Source organism: Montipora foliosa, chromosome 1 (genome assembly GCF_036669935.1).
Source record: "Montipora foliosa isolate CH-2021 chromosome 1, ASM3666993v2, whole genome shotgun sequence".
Classification (NCBI taxonomy): Eukaryota; Metazoa; Cnidaria; class Anthozoa; order Scleractinia; family Acroporidae; genus Montipora; species Montipora foliosa.
In genome coordinates, this window is record NC_090869.1 from 26781227 (window position 1) to 26795647 (window position 14421).

Below are 14421 nucleotides of genomic sequence, written 5' to 3' on the forward strand. Positions count from 1 at the left end.
ATGCAAAAAACCGGATGAAAAAACACCTATTAGACGAGAAATGACAACTTTTGCAAAAATGTCGAAAACCGCGGTTTTTTGAAAAATGGCAAAGGGGGGACCAAGGGAAAATGTTCAAAAATGACCGATTTTTTGAGCAAACTTCGGAAGGCTAAAAAAATAGGAAATACAAGTCGTATCATAGCCTAATTAGTATGGATGGAAAGCTAAACTATCGTAGATTTCGATTATGCAAAAAACCGGATGAAAAAACACCTATTAGACGAGAAATGACAACTTTTGCAAAAATGTCGAAAACCGCGGTTTTTTGAAAAATGGCAAAGGGGGGACCAAGGGAAAATGTTCAAAAATGACCGATTTTTTGAGCAAACTTCGGAAGGCTAAAAAAATAGGAAATACAAGTCGTATCATAGCCTAATTAGTATGGATGGAAAGCTAAACTATCGTAGATTTCGATTATGCAAAAAACCGGATGAAAAAACACCTATTAGACGAGAAATGACAACTTTTGCAAAAATGTCGAAAAGCGCGGTTTTTTGAAAAATGGCAAAGGGGGGACCAAGGGAAAATGTTCAAAAATGACCGATTTTTTGAGCAAACTTCGGAAGGCTAAAAAAATAGGAAATACAAGTCGTATCATAGCCTAATTAGTATGGATGGAAAGCTAAACTATCGTAGATTTCGATTATGCAAAAAACCGGATGAAAAAACACCTATTAGACGAGAAATGACAACTTTTGCAAAAATGTCGAAAAGCGCGGTTTTTTGAAAAATGGCAAAGGGGGGACCAAGGGAAAATGTTCAAAAATGACCGATTTTTTGAGCAAACTTCGGAAGGCTAAAAAAATAGGAAATACAAGTCGTATCATAGCCTAATTAGTATGGATGGAAAGCTAAACTATCGTAGATTTCGATTATGCAAAAAACCGGATGAAAAAACACCTATTAGACGAGAAATGACAACTTTTGCAAAAATGTCGAAAAGCGCGGTTTTTTGAAAAATGGCAAAGGGGGGACCAAGGGAAAATGTTCAAAAATGACCGATTTTTTGAGCAAACTTCGGAAGGCTAAAAAAATAGGAAATACAAGTCGTATCATAGCCTAATTAGTATGGATGGAAAGCTAAACTATCGTAGATTTCGATTATGCAAAAAACCGGATGAAAAAACACCTATTAGACGAGAAATGACAACTTTTGCAAAAATGTCGAAAAGCGCGGTTTTTTGAAAAATGGCAAAGGGGGGACCAAGGGAAAATGTTCAAAAATGACCGATTTTTTGAGCAAACTTCGGAAGGCTAAAAAAATAGGAAATACAAGTCGTATCATAGCCTAATTAGTATGGATGGAAAGCTAAACTATCGTAGATTTCGATTATGCAAAAAACCGGATGAAAAAACACCTATTAGACGAGAAATGACAACTTTTGCAAAAATGTCGAAAACCGCGGTTTTTTGAAAAATGGCAAAGGGGGGACCAAGGGAAAATGTTCAAAAATGACCGATTTTTTGAGCAAACTTCGGAAGGCTAAAAAAATAGGAAATACAAGTCGTATCATAGCCTAATTAGTATGGATGGAAAGCTAAACTATCGTAGATTTCGATTATGCAAAAAACCGGATGAAAAAACACCTATTAGACGAGAAATGACAACTTTTGCAAAAATGTCGAAAACCGCGGTTTTTTGAAAAATGGCAAAGGGGGGACCAAGGGAAAATGTTCAAAAATGACCGATTTTTTGAGCAAACTTCGGAAGGCTAAAAAAATAGGAAATACAAGTCGTATCATAGCCTAATTAGTATGGATGGAAAGCTAAACTATCGTAGATTTCGATTATGCAAAAAACCGGATGAAAAAACACCTATTAGACGAGAAATGACAACTTTTGCAAAAATGTCGAAAACCGCGGTTTTTTGAAAAATGGCAAAGGGGGGACCAAGGGAAAATGTTCAAAAATGACCGATTTTTTGAGCAAACTTCGGAAGGCTAAAAAAATAGGAAATACAAGTCGTATCATAGCCTAATTAGTATGGATGGAAAGCTAAACTATCGTAGATTTCGATTATGCAAAAAACCGGATGAAAAAACACCTATTAGACGAGAAATGACAACTTTTGCAAAAATGTCGAAAACCGCGGTTTTTTGAAAAATGGCAAAGGGGGGACCAAGGGAAAATGTTCAAAAATGACCGATTTTTTGAGCAAACTTCGGAAGGCTAAAAAAATAGGAAATACAAGTCGTATCATAGCCTAATTAGTATGGATGGAAAGCTAAACTATCGTAGATTTCGATTATGCAAAAAACCGGATGAAAAAACACCTATTAGACGAGAAATGACAACTTTTGCAAAAATGTCGAAAAGCGCGGTTTTTTGAAAAATGGCAAAGGGGGGACCAAGGGAAAATGTTCAAAAATGACCGATTTTTTGAGCAAACTTCGGAAGGCTAAAAAAATAGGAAATACAAGTCGTATCATAGCCTAATTAGTATGGATGGAAAGCTAAACTATCGTAGATTTCGATTATGCAAAAAACCGGATGAAAAAACACCTATTAGACGAGAAATGACAACTTTTGCAAAAATGTCGAAAAGCGCGGTTTTTTGAAAAATGGCAAAGGGGGGACCAAGGGAAAATGTTCAAAAATGACCGATTTTTTGAGCAAACTTCGGAAGGCTAAAAAAATAGGAAATACAAGTCGTATCATAGCCTAATTAGTATGGATGGAAAGCTAAACTATCGTAGATTTCGATTATGCAAAAAACCGGATGAAAAAACACCTATTAGACGAGAAATGACAACTTTTGCAAAAATGTCGAAAACCGCGGTTTTTTGAAAAATGGCAAAGGGGGGACCAAGGGAAAATGTTCAAAAATGACCGATTTTTTGAGCAAACTTCGGAAGGCTAAAAAAATAGGAAATACAAGTCGTATCATAGCCTAATTAGTATGGATGGAAAGCTAAACTATCGTAGATTTCGATTATGCAAAAAACCGGATGAAAAAACACCTATTAGACGAGAAATGACAACTTTTGCAAAAATGTCGAAAACCGCGGTTTTTTGAAAAATGGCAAAGGGGGGACCAAGGGAAAATGTTCAAAAATGACCGATTTTTTGAGCAAACTTCGGAAGGCTAAAAAAATAGGAAATACAAGTCGTATCATAGCCTAATTAGTATGGATGGAAAGCTAAACTATCGTAGATTTCGATTATGCAAAAAACCGGATGAAAAAACACCTATTAGACGAGAAATGACAACTTTTGCAAAAATGTCGAAAACCGCGGTTTTTTGAAAAATGGCAAAGGGGGGACCAAGGGAAAATGTTCAAAAATGACCGATTTTTTGAGCAAACTTCGGAAGGCTAAAAAAATAGGAAATACAAGTCGTATCATAGCCTAATTAGTATGGATGGAAAGCTAAACTATCGTAGATTTCGATTATGCAAAAAACCGGATGAAAAAACACCTATTAGACGAGAAATGACAACTTTTGCAAATGTCGAAAACCGCGGTTTTTTGAAAAATGGCAAAGGGGGGACCAAGGGAAAATGTTCAAAAATGACCGATTTTTTGAGCAAACTTCGGAAGGCTAAAAAAATAGGAAATACAAGTCGTATCATAGCCTAATTAGTATGGATGGAAAGCTAAACTATCGTAGATTTCGATTATGCAAAAAACCGGATGAAAAAACACCTATTAGACGAGAAATGACAACTTTTGCAAAAATGTCGAAAAGCGCGGTTTTTTGAAAAATGGCAAAGGGGGGACCAAGGGAAAATGTTCAAAAATGACCGATTTTTTGAGCAAACTTCGGAAGGCTAAAAAAATAGGAAATACAAGTCGTATCATAGCCTAATTAGTATGGATGGAAAGCTAAACTATCGTAGATTTCGATTATGCAAAAAACCGGATGAAAAAACACCTATTAGACGAGAAATGACAACTTTTGCAAAAATGTCGAAAACCGCGGTTTTTTGAAAAATGGCAAAGGGGGGACCAAGGGAAAATGTTCAAAAATGACCGATTTTTTGAGCAAACTTCGGAAGGCTAAAAAAATAGGAAATACAAGTCGTATCATAGCCTAATTAGTATGGATGGAAAGCTAAACTATCGTAGATTTCGATTATGCAAAAAAACCGGATGAAAAAACACCTATTAGACGAGAAATGACAACTTTTGCAAAAATGTCGAAAACCGCGGTTTTTTGAAAAATGGCAAAGGGGGACCAAGGGAAAATGTTCAAAAATGACCGATTTTTTGAGCAAACTTCGGAAGGCTAAAAAAATAGGAAATACAAGTCGTATCATAGCCTAATTAGTATGGATGGAAAGCTAAACTATCGTAGATTTCGATTATGCAAAAAACCGGATGAAAAAACACCTATTAGACGAGAAATGACAACTTTTGCAAAAATGTCGAAAACCGCGGTTTTTTGAAAAATGGCAAAGGGGGGACCAAGGGAAAATGTTCAAAAATGACCGATTTTTTGAGCAAACTTCGGAAGGCTAAAAAAATAGGAAATACAAGTCGTATCATAGCCTAATTAGTATGGATGGAAAGCTAAACTATCGTAGATTTCGATTATGCAAAAAACCGGATGAAAAAACACCTATTAGACGAGAAATGACAACTTTTGCAAAAATGTCGAAAACCGCGGTTTTTTGAAAAATGGCAAAGGGGGGACCAAGGGAAAATGTTCAAAAATGACCGATTTTTGAGCAAACTTCGGAAGGCTAAAAAAATAGGAAATACAAGTCGTATCATAGCCTAATTAGTATGGATGGAAAGCTAAACTATCGTAGATTTCGATTATGCAAAAAACCGGATGAAAAAACACCTATTAGACGAGAAATGACAACTTTTGCAAAAATGTCGAAAACCGCGGTTTTTTGAAAAATGGCAAAGGGGGGACCAAGGGAAAATGTTCAAAAATGACCGATTTTTTGAGCAAACTTCGGAAGGCTAAAAAAATAGGAAATACAAGTCGTATCATAGCCTAATTAGTATGGATGGAAAGCTAAACTATCGTAGATTTCGATTATGCAAAAAACCGGATGAAAAAACACCTATTAGACGAGAAATGACAACTTTTGCAAATGTCGAAAACCGCGGTTTTTTGAAAAATGGCAAAGGGGGGACCAAGGGAAAATGTTCAAAAATGACCGATTTTTTGAGCAAACTTCGGAAGGCTAAAAAAATAGGAAATACAAGTCGTATCATAGCCTAATTAGTATGGATGGAAAGCTAAACTATCGTAGATTTCGATTATGCAAAAATCTAGGATGAAAAAACACCTATTAGACGAGAAATGACAACTTTTGCAAAAGTGTCGAAACCGCGGGTTTTTTGAAAAATGGCAAAGGGGGACCAAGGGAAAATGTTCAAAAATGACCGATTTTTTTGAGCAGACTTCGGAAGGCTAAAAAAATAGGAAATACAAGTCGTATCATAGCCTAATTAGTATGGATGGAAAGCTAAACTATCGTAGATTTCGATTATGCAAAAAACCGGATGAAAAACACCTATTAGACGAGAAATGACAACTTTTGCAAAAATGTCGAAAACCGCGGTTTTTTGAAAAATGGCAAAGGGGGGACCAAGGAAAAATGTTCAAAAATGACCGATTTTTTGAGCAAACTTCGGAAGGCTAAAAAAATAGGAAATACAAGTCGTATCATAGCCTAATTAGTATGGATGGAAAGCTAAACTATCGTAGATTTCGATTATGCAAAAAACCGGATGAAAAAACACCTATTAGACGAGAAATGACAACTTTTGCAAAAATGTCGAAAACCGCGGTTTTTTGAAAAATGGCAAAGGGGGGACCAAGGGAAAATGTTCAAAAATGACCGATTTTTTGAGCAAACTTCGGAAGGCTAAAAAAATAGGAAATACAAGTCGTATCATAGCCTAATTAGTATGGATGGAAAGCTAAACTATCGTAGATTTCGATTATGCAAAAAACCGGATGAAAAAACACCTATTAGACGAGAAATGACAACTTTTGCAAAAATGTCGAAAACCGCGGTTTTTTGAAAAATGGCAAAGGGGGGACCAAGGGAAAATGTTCAAAAATGACCGATTTTTTGAGCAAACTTCGGAAGGCTAAAAAATAGGAAATACAAGTCGTATCATAGCCTAATTAGTATGGATGGAAAGCTAAACTATCGTAGATTTCGATTATGCAAAAAACCGGATGAAAAAACACCTATTAGACGAGAAATGACAACTTTTGCAAAAGTGTCGAAAACCGCGGTTTTTTGAAAAATGGCAAAGGGGGGACCAAGGGAAAATGTTCAAAAATGACCGATTTTTTGAGCAAACTTCGGAAGGCTAAAAAAATAGGAAATACAAGTCGTATCATAGCCTAATTAGTATGGATGGAAAGCTAAACTATCGTAGATTTCGATTATGCAAAAAACCGGATGAAAAAACACCTATTAGACGAGAAATGACAACTTTTGCAAAAGTGTCGAAAACCGCGGTTTTTTGAAAAATGGCAAAGGGGGGACCAAGGGAAAATGTTCAAAAATGACCGATTTTTTGAGCAAACTTCGGAAGGCTAAAAAAATAGGAAATACAAGTCGTATCATAGCCTAATTAGTATGGATGGAAAGCTAAACTATCGTAGATTTCGATTATGCAAAAAACCGGATGAAAAAACACCTATTAGACGAGAAATGACAACTTTTGCAAAGTGTCGAAAACCGCGGTTTTTTGAAAATGGCAAAGGGGGGACCAAGGGAAAATGTTCAAAAATGACCGATTTTTTGAGCAAACTTCGGAAGGCTAAAAAAATAGGAAATACAAGTCGTATCATAGCCTAATTAGTATGGATGGAAAGCTAAACTATCGTAGATTTCGATTATGCAAAAAAACCGGATGAAAAAACACCTATTAGACGAGAAATGACAACTTTTGCAAAAGTGTCGAAAACCGCGGTTTTTTGAAAAATGGCAAAGGGGGGACCAAGGGAAAATGTTCAAAAATGACCGATTTTTTGAGCAAACTTCGGAAGGCTAAAAAAATAGGAAATACAAGTCGTATCATAGCCTAATTAGTATGGATGGAAAGCTAAACTATCGTAGATTTCGATTATGCAAAAAACCGGATGAAAAAACACCTATTAGACGAGAAATGACAACTTTTGCAAAAGTGTCGAAAACCGCGGTTTTTTGAAAAATGGCAAAGGGGGGACCAAGGGAAAATGTTCAAAAATGGCCGATTTTTTGAGCAAACTTCGGAAGGCTAAAAAAATAGGAAATACAAGTCGTATCATAGCCTAATTAGTATGGATGGAAAGCTAAACTATCGTAGATTTCGATTATGCAAAAAACCGGATGAATACGCCTATTAGACGAGAAATGACAAGTTTTGCAAAAGTGTCGAAAACCGCGGTTTTTTGAAAAATGGCAAAGGGGGGACCAGGGAAAATGTTCAAAAATGACCGATTTTTTGAGCAAACTTCGGAAGGCTAAAAAAATAGGAAATACAAGTCGTATCATAGCCTAATTAGTATGGATGGAAAGCTAAACTATCGTAGATTTCGATTATGCAAAAAACCGGATGAAAAAACACCTATTAGACGAGAAATGACAAGTTTTGCAAAAGTGTCGAAAACCGCGGTTTTTTGAAAAATGGCAAAGGGGGGACCAAGGGAAAATGTTCAAAAATGGCCGATTTTTTGAGCAAACTTCGGAAGGCTAAAAAATAGGAAATACAAGTCGTATCATAGCCTAATTAGTATGGATGGAAAGCTAAACTATCGTAGATTCCGATTATGCAAAAAACCGGATGAAAAAACACCTATTAGACGAGAAATGACAAGTTTTGCAAAAGTGTCGAAAACCGCGGTTTTTTGAAAAATGGCAAAGGGGGGACCAAGGGAAAATGTTCAAAATAGACAGATTTTTTGAGCAAACTTCGGAAGGCTAAAAAAATAGGAAATACAAGTCGTATCATAGCCTAATTAGTATGGATGGAAAGCTAAACTATCGTAGATTCCGATTATGCAAAAAACCGGATGAAAAAACACCTATTAGACGAGAAATGACAAGTTTTGCAAAAGTGTCGAAAACCGCGGTTTTTTGAAAAATGGCAAAGGGGGGACCAAGGAAAATGTTCAAAAATGGCCGATTTTTTGAGCAAACTTCGGAAGGCTAAAAAAATAGGAAATACAAGTCGTATCATAGCCTAATTAGTATGGATGGAAAGCTAAACTATCGTAGATTCCGATTATGCAAAAAACCGGATGAAAAAACACCTATTAGACGAGAAATGACAAGTTTTGCAAAAGTGTCGAAAACCGCGGTTTTTTGAAAAATGGCAAAGGGGGGACCAAGGGAAAATGTTCAAAAATGGCCGATTTTTTGAGCAAACTTCGGAAGGCTAAAAAAATAGGAAATACAAGTCGTATCATAGCCTAATTAGTATGGATGGAAAGCTAAACTATCGTAGATTCCGATTATGCAAAAAACCGGATGAAAAAACACCTATTAGACGAGAAATGACAAGTTTTGCAAAAGTGTCGAAAACCGCGGTTTTTTTGAAAAATGGCAAAGGGGGGACCAAGGGAAAATGTTCAAAAATGGCCGATTTTTTGAGCAAACTTCGGAAGGCTAAAAAAAATAGGAAATACAAGTCGTATCATAGCCTAATTAGTATGGATGGAAAGCTAAACTATCGTAGATTCCGATTATGCAAAAAACCGGATGAAAAAACACCTATTAGACGAGAAATGACAAGTTTTGCAAAAGTGTCGAAAACCGCGGTTTTTTTGAAAAAATGTAAAAGGGGGGACCAAGGGAAAATGTTCAAAAATGGCCGATTTTTTGAGCAAACTTCGGAAGGCTAAAAAAATAGGAAATACAAGTCGTATCATAGCCTAATTAGGATGGATGGAAAGCTAAACTATCGTAGATTCCGATTATGCAAAAAACCGGATGAAAAAACACCTATTAGACGAGAAATGACAAGTTTTGCAAAAGTGTCGAAAACCGCGGTTTTTTGAAAAATGGCAAAGGGGGGACCAAGGAAAATGTTCAAAAATGGCCGATTTTTTGAGCAAACTTCGGAAGGCTAAAAAAATAGGAAATACAAGTCGTATCATAGCCTAATTAGTATGGATGGAAAGCTAAACTATCGTAGATTTCGATTATGCCAAAAACCGGATAAAAAAACACCTATTAGACGAGAAATGATAAGTTTTGCAAAAGTGTCGAAAAAAGCGGTTTTTGAAAAATGGCAAAGGGGGGACCAAAGGGAAATGTTCAAAAATGGCCGACTTTTTTTTGCGAGCGCAAACTTCGGAAGGCTAGAAAAAATAGGAAATACAAGTCGTATCATCGCCTAATTAGTATGGATGGAAAGTCCGCTTGAATCCCTTGTTATATATAACCTCCTCAAGCACGCCATGCAAGCCTTTTTTACAGTTACAAGGGCATTATGGGTAATCCTTGTCCCCGCCCGCGACACGGTTTCCTCGCAAAAAAAAACAAGATAAAGTTATAGTTAAGTCTCCAAGCTGGGTACGGAATCCGCTCTCCAAATCCAGAAACAACATAAGGCAAATGAGCCCTGATTCATACTGGAGTGCTTTTTAGAAAAAGTTGTAAACTATTCACACTGCGAGCCGCTTGGAAAACTCTTTACCATAACTTGACTCCGTCTGGCTCAAAAGGCGGGCAATTCAACTATTGCCAACCTCGTAAACACCCCTTAGTTCTTCAAGAGGTGCAGGTGACTTGCGGGCTTCAAGACTTAATGATGTCTCTCCACCACCAGACGGAGAAAAACGCTACGATAACAGCCAAACAACCGCTGTCTTCTTCATCATCCCATCCGTTCACTGATTGATCGGTCGTTACGGGCAGAGATCGAGTATGCCTGGAGCAGAAGCGTCACCTTGCAAGTCTTTGTGGGATTACAACGCACCCTCTTAACAGGTAATATTTGGCAAGGCAGGCTATTTTTTCTGGCTAGAGTTTGGACCTTTATATCATAGGGTAACCCCGTCTTTGGCTTGTTGAAAGGACTTTGTGTAGACTGAAATTGACTCTCTTGGATAACCCTTCCGTTTCCCGTTGCAACATGGGTTTGGCAAAACGGTATGTGCATTTTCACTATGAGCCCGACCAGTTCTGCTGTTGTTTTATTGGGTTTTGTTCTGGTACTTTGACCAGTTAGAGTCTCCTTTAGCCAAACCAACCAAAAGGAAACAGTAATCAGTAGTGTGGGCGTACAAATATCGATGTAATGAGGGGCAACCCTAAAACCCAGAATCCGGAATCCGGAATCTCAGTATAATACAGAGAGTAAAAACTATCCTAAACATTCATAAAAGCTAACCTTAGGCCTAATTAGGCCTAAACATTCTGCTACACGTAAAAACAACCGCTTGCCGGTAAACATTACAGATTTCAGTCTCATCGAATCCTCGATCGAATATTTCACTGTCCAGCTTCATATCGATTACTTACATCAATCCACTAATCATGGTAAAAATTGGTTCAAATTGGTTCGGGTAGTGTCAATTTTAAATACGTTATGGCCCCAAATGCAATTACAAGTGTGGTTCCTTAATTTCATTCACTTCACATGCTTTATAAATGAGGGAGAGGGTTTTTGTTTGTTTTCTTTTTCAAATTTTACATTGGCTGACACGGCTTTCGTCTAATAAAGTTGAAAATAATTCAACATGATTTTTGAGCTGGCGCGCGGAAGAAAATTTAGTAGTGAACAATAAAGACAATAGAGTGTTTATGTCTCGGAACTATCGGTCTGATAGTTGCCCCTTGGAAATTTGATGTTCTTAAAACTAGCATATTTGCCCTCGAAGCTTCGCTTCTCGGGCAAATATTTGTTTTAAGAACATCAAATTTCCGCGGGGCAACTATCAGCCGATAGTTCCTCGACGAATTTCTATTTTGGAAGTGACTTTTGGAAGACGCATTCATAAAGTGTGTTAAATATTCACATTATCAATCAAATGGAACATGAAAACAAAATGAAGGGGTTTTTTTCCATAATTTTAACCAATGAAAAGCTTCACATTTTTACTTTACTAATCGTGAAATTTTCATTCATTGAAACGTTCAAATTTATGAATTCATTTCGTGAAATAATTTTGTGAGGTTGCATGCATGAAGTTTGTTTAAATATTCGCATAATCACCATTCGCGTGTCATTTGATAAACTTTATTGTAAACTTTAGCAGTAAACTTTATAATTAAGATTGTTTTATGTTTTATGTTTGTGTTGATTTTGTAATGACCGTATGCATAACTTTGTTATTACATTATCATGTATGTATCTCTTATCATCAAAGCAGCTTAGTGACACTTTGTTCAGCTCATAGCTTCCAATTTGATAATAGTTTCTTCTAGTGGTTTTCATGGTATGATATATTTGTTTGTTTATTGAATAGAGTTTGTTTGTAATCTTCACGTTTGATGTCTTTTTTTATCACAATCTTTTCAATACCTTTTGCTTGTTTGCTATGTTGATTATTATCCTTGATGTAAGAGTACATTTTACTTTTGAAGCCATTTAATTCTTTTCTAACTAAACCAATCCTTTTACAATAAGGAGACGACATATCCTTATTATCTTTGATCTTTTCAGCAGCACATGCATAATCATCTTTCGGATACTCAAGATTTCTGGGATACTCAAGATCAACTGTTGGTTGTTGGTAAATATTGGCTCATAGCCCAACCATATAAATTATTAGCATCTAAATACATAATATATTTTGATGGTGCTATTTCATCATATGTTTTCATGTAGTTATTGTTTGCTTTTCCATATCGGTTTGCTATGTAACTAATTCCGCCTTGCATACCTTTTTCAATAAATTGAAGCATATCAACATCAGTCATTAGCTCTAATTTAATGTCAGTCATTTGTAACATACTATCCCAACTAAGGCCAGGACTATTGAGGTAATGACAAGGATCTAGCTTGTAATATTGTGTACATGTTTTTCTAAAGTTTTCAAACACATCAGCTAATAGAATGATGTCACATTTGAGGTACAAGTTATGGTATGCACCCATTGTTTTTAAATCAAATTTATTCCACACATTTCGAGCATGTTTGTATTGATCACCTGTTATATGCTCATCATTTAATATGCTGTAAAATTTTTCTTTTTTTGGTAATCCAGTTTTATCAAACTTTTCAAAGCTGTCCATGAAATCATAAGGATATGCACCTTTTTATTTCATAAGCTGAAAATTATTTTTAAATTCTTCTTTTGTGTATTTTAATGCTTCATCAGGTAGATTGCTAACGAATTTATCCAAACTTGAAGTCATAAATTGAAAGCTGTCAATAAAGGTAAGATTATTATCAAACATAAAAGCCATATACTTTTCCATATTATTAGGGATTACATTAATATTCATTTGACATTCTTCTCCCTTTTTGTTTTGTAAGTGTGATTTTTAGCTATTTGACCAATATTTTGCATAATAAAATGACTGTCATAACTGCGTAAATTGTGAAAAATAACTGGTATTTTATCTGTTAATTGAAAATTTATATTTCAATCTTGATGAGCTGGCCCTCTGTATTTACCTGTAATATGACAATGATCTCTTACTATTATATCTTTGTTAATATATTTTTTATCACAAATATGGCATGATTCAGCATTTTTAAAGTTTTTCTCGTGTTCTTTTGTCATTTTTTAATGGCTTTTTGAATTTGTATTTGATGACATTTTTACAATATTTAACCTCTTCAAGCATTTTTTCCATAAATTTGTATACAGCATTTTTCCTCTATAAATCTGAACTGGTTTTGTGTATTTATCATCATAACAGCAAACGACTTTATAACCATAACCACAATCTGTATGCTTTTGGTAAGTATCAGTGTATGATTTATCATTGTTTGGTTTACAACCATGAACTTTTTCTGTTATTGCTTCAAAATCAGCATATATAACAAATGGAACAGGAAGTTGTTTAGGAAAATTAGTAAATTTTACTTTTGAAAAAATTTCAGGCATTTTGATAGCTTGTTCACCATTTATTTTAATGCATATTTCTTTGTGATTAGTTAAAACACGTTCAGAGCTGAAGCCTTGCAAGCAATACATGCAAAAGTGCTTTCTTTCTTTATGTTTCGTTTGAATAAACATAAATTTGTTGAAGTGTTTGACAAGTACATAATGTTTGTTTTCATTGTCTGTAATTAACAACAAATTCATACAATCTTCATACTTTTCTTTTGATACATAGATGGGATATTTCTGTTTTTCTTCATAACCAAATACATTGATGTTAATGATGTTTTGTTTTTCAATTTTGTTGATTTGTTTAATAGTTACTGGAAATTCAATGCGTTGATAACCTAAATTTTGAATAAATGCTTTATCTGATTTTTTAATTCGTTGTGGATCTTTTTTTCGTGGATTAAGATGGCGAATATAACACCATCTGAAGCATTCATTATCATTGTTTTTTAAGTTTATCAATTCTTTTGAACTATTACATAATTCATTTTGTAGTTTAATATAACAATTGCCTTTCATTGGTTCATATTTAACAATATTAAGATGATGATTATCAACTGATAAAAAAAACCCAACCAGATCCTTCTGAAATCCATTTTGAATTTAACAATATTTTCAAATTTAAAAACTTCAAGGATTTGGTAATATGGGAAAGAGGGCTCTTGTTTGTTTGCAAAAAAAATACTACAGATGCATTTATTTTGCTTATTTAAATTAGTCTGATAATTGTTGCCTCAACACATTGCGCCATAATTAAGATAAGGGTAAATAAGTGTGTAAGCTAGTTCAATTTGAGTTTTGTTTATTACTGTCTGTGCTATGCTGTTAAAATAAGCTGACTTTATTGTTTTTTCTTCACGACCTGTTTGTTTTTCGAATGTTTCAATGAATTTTAGTCCTTTTATTTCATTTAAAATTTGTTCAATATGAAAACGATTGCTTTTCTTGTGTCTTGTAGTTGAATTGAAGGGTCTTTGTTTTTAATGCTTATTTCATATGATGTTGTAAAGCCTTTTAAAGCTTTGATTGTTTTTTTATTATAGTTCTTGGTGTTGGTTAACATCAAAAGTTTTAGATCTTTTAGCTGAAATTGGTTTTAAATCATCACGAAATTCAAGTGGTGGTTCAATTATATTATCTTCATAATCTTGCATCATTTGTTTAACACTACGACGTGGTGTAGGAATTGGTATTGGACGAGTAGATTTTTCATTTGTTGCATTTATTTTTGTTTGAAGTGTATTTGTTAATTTATTTTTGTCTAATATTATATTAACATTAATAAGACCTTGTTTTGAAAATTTATTATAATTTTCGTTAATATTCATTTTGTTATTAATATTAGATTTGATAGAGTCATTTGTACCAAATCCATGAATAATTTTACTTTGAAATCGTTTTTGTT